A 7,259-nucleotide genomic window follows, 5' to 3' on the forward strand; every position below is an offset into this window, starting at 1 on the left:
AAAGTTGATTGGTTGAATTTTGAATTCGACGGAGAAGATGATAACGCCGGAAAAGAGGAGAAAAGGAGAAGAAAGAGAAAGAGTTAAAAAGTTTAATATTAAGTGGGACCACAAAATTCCCTTTATCTTAAAAATAAAAAATAACACAAGATAAATTTAAGGACTATCTGATTTGGTCGTTGGGTTTGGGATTAAAGGTTAGTGGAAGTCTGAGTTGGCAGCTGACTTGGAAAAAAGAGAGGGGGTCAGCTGCCACAGTGTCAAAACGTTAGGGTTAGGGGTATTTTTGCTTACTTTGTTAACGGTAGGGTGGGGATTGAACGTATAGTATAACGAGGGAGAAACGTGCTTAAATGTCAATAGTACAGGGGCAATAATGGCCTTTTTCAAAGCAAGCTTCTTGGATAATAAGAAAGATATTACAAGCTGGGAAATACTTGAATGAAGCAGGTTTAGATCGACAGGAAGGGTAATGCAGAATAGTTCATTCTCCATTAGAGGAATGTATAGACAACTAAGAGGGGACTTACTGAAGGTAAGCTGGAGTCGACTGCTGTGCAATAACAGAAGCTGTCCAAAGTGGAAATTTATAATGTACTTGGCATTGCAGGAGAGCCTATATACAAAAGATAGATTGAGGAAATGGGGAATGCAAGTCAGTCCAGAATGTTCACTGTGCGAGCATGCGATGGAGAGTCACAACCATATTTTCTTTACTTGCTCTTTCTCAGAAGATGTATGGAGAAGATTACTAAAATGGATGAACATCAATCGAGAACCAAAAAGATGGGATGAGGAGATCAAATGGGCAACTGAGCAGATGAAAGGCAATGGTGCTAAAACCATATTGTACAAGCTAGGTATGACTGGAGCACAGTACCACATATGGCTCACTACTACAAAAAAGACCTTTAGCGGCAATACAAAACGGCTTTAGCGGCAGTAACAATAGCAGCTAAATCTTTTACCAGCCATTAGGGTTTTGCCGCTGATGTTGGGGTCGGTAAAGCCTTTAGCGGCTTTTCTCGCAAAAGCTGGTAAAGGGTATGGTTTATTGTTGCTAAAAATTATTACCTTTAATGGCAATTATTTGCGGCAATTATAATGGCTACTAAATCCGATCCAAAACGGCCAACTATACCTCTTTAGCATCTATTTTTATAGCCGCTAAATTCAAACAAATTGCCGCTAAAGGTTCGCATCTCTAACGGCAATTGTTTGCGGCAATTATAGTGGCTACTAAATCCAATCCAAACGGCTAATTATACTTCTTTACCATCCATTTTTATAGCCGCTAAATTCGAAATGATTGTCGCTAAAAGTTCGCATCTTTAACGGCAATTGTTTGTGGCAATTATATTGGCTACTAAATCCAATCCAAACGGCTAATTATACTTCTTTACCATCCATTTTTATAGCCGCTAAATTCAAAATGATTGTCGCTAAAAGTTCGCATCTTTAACGGCAATTATTCTATTGCAATGAAAAAGGCAATACTATCCCTTCTTAAAACACCTTAGTTTGCCCTTTAGAGTCCATTTTAATAGATAATAGTTTAACTAAATTGCTGCTAATAATCAATAGCTTTAAAAGTCATATGCGATAATAGCAATAATTTGGCTACAATTAATAATATATAGTTACTACATTTGTATAGAATATGACTCAAATAATAAAATATATTAATATTAATTAAAAAAAACATAATATATCTCATAAAATATTAACAAACAAAAGAAAGTAGTAATCAAAAATATTAATATCACAGTAACTTAAAACATAACAATATATTGTTTGGACTAAATAGCAATGTCATCATTGTAATAATCCAGAATGATGGTCTTCAAATGATTTCCGCAACTTTTCATCATTTTAAAATCTTCCAACCGCTAAATTATCGAACATCAGACTGTATGACCTGAAATTATAAAATAATTGTGTTAAAGGATAAAGTATATACATGAAGTGCTGAAATAGGAGACTAGTGTTATAGCTAACAGTGTAGATTTTTATAGCTACCAGTGCATTTTCTTTTGCAGGAACAAATAAATTTCATTCTTTCTCACAGATTCCTAGTGCTGGAAAGAGCTACTAAACCTCGACAAGTCAAACTCCTAATCTAAGGATTAGAATTGCTAAAAGAAGACCACAGATTGAGAACTCAGGATGAGGGCATTTACACGACATGTGGAGCACCACATGAGGAAGATCTTAACTCGAAATCTAAATGTTCACTGCCAGATATCTCATCACTCCATTGAGATACGCAGATTCAGAAGGAGAAGAACCTAAGAACATTTGGGAAAATTTGGAAATCATATGAGCAAACCAATTGTGCAGTGTCCGAGCACTCTTAAACCATTCAGCTAAGTCATGCAACTGAAACAACTATACAAGAACCAAATCACGGTGCTCTTTGCAACAGAAATGCAGAATGATGTACGTAAAAGTATTCAGCAAATCGTAGTTGACAAGGCATCCAACGGCAATCATTTTAGAGGCTGCCTTCCAAATTTATAATCTTCTGAATGAAATTGATATGTATAGGTGCTCTCGTAAGTATACATTCACAGTATTGCACAAGATCAGCACAACAAAATATATTGCAGTAGTCTATTGTTTTGGCTTCTACCAATTACTGGTACACTGCCCAGTTATACTGGACATGGCATGGGCTGAATATGGGAATTTCATGAGAGACATATGGAGAGCTATAATGAGGGCCTATGTACTGCTGTATGGTGGTATAATTGCCCAGGAAAGGAATTGCCTCAACAAGCATGATCATCATCCTCGAATCTTTTGGGAGAAGAGGGTGGTGATTACTTTTTTTACTGTGTGTTCTTTTTTGCAGGAGCAGCTACTGTGTCCATGCCTTATCTATTGAATTACCTTCAATACAAAGCTAGAAGGAGAAGACAAAGGGAGTTAATGGATGAGACTAGAAGGAGAAAGCTAATGGAGGATCATTTACACTTGCAAGCATCAGAGTCGCAGTCTTTTATGTCACAATTAAGGTCTGAAATTTCCCAAAAAACCGAGTGGCCTCTGGTTGACCTCACTAGCATTGAACCATCTGCACTACATAGAGAAATGTTTCAAGGTTCTTCAAATTCTATTGCTGGTCAGATAGTGCAACCAGGTGCTGACTTGTTGACAGAACAAAATCTTAGAAAAGATTGGAAAATATCATCTTCGATAAGCAGTGCGTCAAGGAAGAGAACATTCGATCTTGAACTTCCAGCAGAAGAATACGTAGATATTGAAGACAAAGAACAATGTGTGGAGGAAAGTCCTGTTCAAGGGCCCAATATTCTGATTTCAGAGCTTCAACCTCAACATAGTTCAAAAGTCAACTTTGTTAATCCTGGAGATTCTTCGATTTCTAACTCAACTCCTAGGGGTACCTTTCTTTTGTTTGACCTGAATGAACCAATACAGACCGATGAAACAGGGTGTCCAAATTCTGCACTTGAATCTACGAACGTTCATGAGGAATCAGCGACATAGATCAGGATCTATCTGGAACAGCGTATGCAGAATGCTCAACTCTGAAGAAAGAAGGTATTCTGTTTATTCTCTTGAGAAAATATTCTAAATAGAATACTTAAGCTGACATTCGTTCTTAACATTTGATTTGCCAATACTGGCTGCTTTTCTATTTCTTCCATCAGATCCTTTATGTGTCCATGCCTTATCTATTGAATAACCTTCAATTGGTGGTATTAGTACTTGGTACTCATTCCATTGGAGGGGAAGCAAGAATAGGAACAAGCATGGAAGCATGGATGACAAAAAAGAGACTAGGGACTGGATTTTCTACTGATACATTTAGCTTCAAAAGGTCTGTTCTCATTGTAAACCACCCTAGTACTCTCTTTATTAAGATAAAAATCAGTAAACTAAGGAGCCATACAACAACTGGAACGATAAGACAGGATACTACCCAGTTTTCCTTAATAACGCACAAGTTCAGCCACATTAGATAACTCACTATCATCTTTAAGAATGACATATCAACTTTTTGAGGAGTCATAGGAGCAAAGCTAGAAATAGAGCAGCTGGTAGCTTTTGGGGCGGAAGAATTAAACTCAACAATTACCTACTGAAGCATTAAACAGTCTGATGAGTAATAGAATTAGTTAGGGATTTGACTCCTCCAATGTTCTATGTACAAAATGCATGTGACATGAATTATAAGCCCAACAACAAATTAATAAAAATCGAAGGAGGAACAGTAGTGACGAAGGACAAAGATGAGTAGTACCATGAGAAGGTTGAGCATTTTCAGCAACACTAGGCATTCTTGATGTTTGTGGTACTCGTTCATGTCCACTATTGGCGTCGGGGATCTAATAAATATTAACATGTTAAATAACAATACTTTTATATGATTAGAATTTCAATTAAAATATCTAAAGTTTATTAAATGGAGTTACCTGTTCACCCAAGGTGCCATTGCTGCTTTGAGGCATAGATGCATTAGGAGCATATTTGCGCATTAATTGTCTCATTTGGAGTAATTCTGATTGCATATTCTCCTGATTTTGTTTCATAATATTCATTTCATCATTTTGTTTCTCCTTTAACTCGATTATCTGTTGTTCTAACCTTTGTATAACCTCATTAGAAGAATCATCTGCAGCAATATTTCCTAAGGAAGACCTACTACCCCATAGAACAGAAGGAGTTGGACCAAGCCCTAAACCACGAACATACCCACTTTTTTCATTTCCCAACACCTGGGAATATACATCGCCTTCCCAAGCAACACTACGAGGAGGTTGCTCAGTAGATCTCTCACTATTGCTCATCTTTTCATTTATCATTTCCTGACCATAGAATACACAATAAATCCACTTTGGAATTCATAAATAGGAAAAATGCACATTGTTCGACAGAGTCATGAAACCAAAAAATAAAGAAAGAATAAATCTTACGATTGTCTTTATCATCCAGTGGCCTACCATCCTTACGTTTTTTATGAGTTAATAGGAAAATTTCTGCTCGTGTAGGCTCTATCCCGTTTACAGCCTAATACAATAAAAATGATATCATATATGTTTGCATGACAAAAAAAGGTTAAAATATTATAGTTTGTAGTATTCACAGGTTTACCTGCTCATTCATCAAGCTGGCAAGACTTTTTGATCCTCCTGTGTGAGGCATCGTTTGTTTGGCCCTATTGTTTCTATTTGCTAGGGTACGTCTCTGTCATTGAAATATTAAAATGATATCTTATAAACTTTAAACAAAAATTGAGCATACCTAAAATCAAAACGCTATGAAAATGAGCAGACTAGGAGAATTTTCAAGGTTGATACCTGAGCTTTATCGGAAAGCCAATACGAGACAAGACCACTCCATTGATCCCTCGGTATACGACTTGGTCTATTTTTTAGTAAAGCGTCTTTAGTCTTATATTTTTGCGCATACTCACCCTTCGAGCTACACTTGTAATCTTTTCATTTTTTCCCTAGTGACTTTAAGACCCACGCCTCTCCACGTTTTGGATAGAGAACTTCTTCTGAAAAAATAAAAGCCAATATTTATAAGATAACATCATGTATAAAAGATAGAGCATGTTCACAAAAAAATAAAAATAAATAATAATAACAATAACTCAACAACTATTCCATACCCTCGCAAAATCCACCAATTTCTTCTTTTCTTTGTTGTCAAAATTTCTCCAATCATCTACATGTAGAGGTGTTAGTTCTGGAGTTCTGGAAATAATTCCTAGAAAGCTAGCAAGCTTTCGACCCTCTTTCCCAATAGCTTGGTTACGATTATTAAAGGATACATCAATTGTCTTCCCCGGCGGAAGTTTCCAAATCTCTTTTAGTAAAGTAGGCCCACGAACCTTTTTTGCTTCTGAATTACCTAGAATGAAAAAGAGAACAGAATGTTAGGTAGTACAATAACTATTTAGTGAGTTCTGAATAGCATATCTCCAGTTGATGCAATACATAGTGAAGCTGCTGCAGATGGTAAAGGAGCTGGACAAAATATTAAAGTTGTCCCTAAGGCTATCACTGATCGAGTGGAGAATAAAGCTGTTGTTATGCAGGTTTGTAGGCAGCAGCAGTCCTTGAATTTGCAACCTCGAACTCAAGATGCTACATAAACATTCATGAAGAAGTTAATTAATCTGACACACACTCATGTTACAGGAGCTTAAAGAGAAAAAAAATGCTGATTCTGTTGAAAATTTCAGCCAACGTGTTGATGAAATGGTTGGGAAGGTTGATCAGCTTGAGCAGAGACTGAATGATGTTGACCATTTCTATTCCAATACTAGTAAAAAGCAATCAAACATGCCAAGAGGTAGCTCTATTCTAAAAGACAAAGAGAAATAGATTTCTAGCTTTAAAAGGCGGCAGCAGGATGCATCACGTAGAGAAGCGGCTGGTGCCAGGAGAATGCAAGAACTTGTGCGCCAATTCGGCACTATATTACGTCAGATCACTCAGCACAAGTGGGCAGAACCTTTTATGGAACCTGTGTATGTTGAGGGTCTTGGATTGCATGATTACTTTGAGGTTATTGAGAAGCCCATGGACTTCATTACTATCAAAAGAAAAATGGAAGCAAAGGATGGTTCTTGCTATAAACATGTCCGGGAGATATCTGCAGACGTTAGGCTTATATTTAAGAATGCAATGAAATACAATGAGGAAAGGCATGACGTTCATGTAATGGCCAAAACCTTATTGGGCAAATTTGAGGAGAAGTGGTTGCAGCTTTTGCCAAAAGTTGATGAAGAGGAAAAACGGCGGAAGGAAGAGGAAGCAGAAGTCCAGCAGGATATGCAGCTCGCTCAGGAGGCTGCTCATGCCAAAATAGCTAATGATTTGAGTATTGAGCTTGATGAGGTGGACATGCAACTAGAAGAACTCAGGGAAATGGTGCTTCAGAAATGCAGAAAGATGTCAACTGAAGACAAGAAAAAACTTGGGAATGGGCTCACAAGGCTGTCTCCTGAAGATCTACAAGAAATAAACACCAATACCTAAAACCATGCCCATAAGCAAGCATTTTGTAAAAAAAAAAAAAGACTTCACCATTAACAAGCATTTCTAACAGCTGTAAGAACACTTGTAGATCAACCTTAAGCTATAGCATGACAACCATTGAATTGACTGGAAATTGGCAAGACTAAAAAGAAAAATAATCATAATCCTACATGCATGAAGATGGGTGAAGCTCACACAAGGATGCCTATATTACCATGTGCAAGCATATAAAAAGAGTTAACT

The 7,259-nt window shown here is 37.0% G+C and overlaps 1 pseudogene; it reads left to right on the forward strand.

The window, feature by feature from the left end:
- LOC109233005 lies at positions 5,285 to 7,016 on the forward strand (annotated as a pseudogene).

The sequence above is a fragment of the Nicotiana attenuata genome, chromosome 1, assembly GCF_001879085.1.
Source record: "Nicotiana attenuata strain UT chromosome 1, NIATTr2, whole genome shotgun sequence".
Classification (NCBI taxonomy): Eukaryota; Viridiplantae; Streptophyta; class Magnoliopsida; order Solanales; family Solanaceae; genus Nicotiana; species Nicotiana attenuata.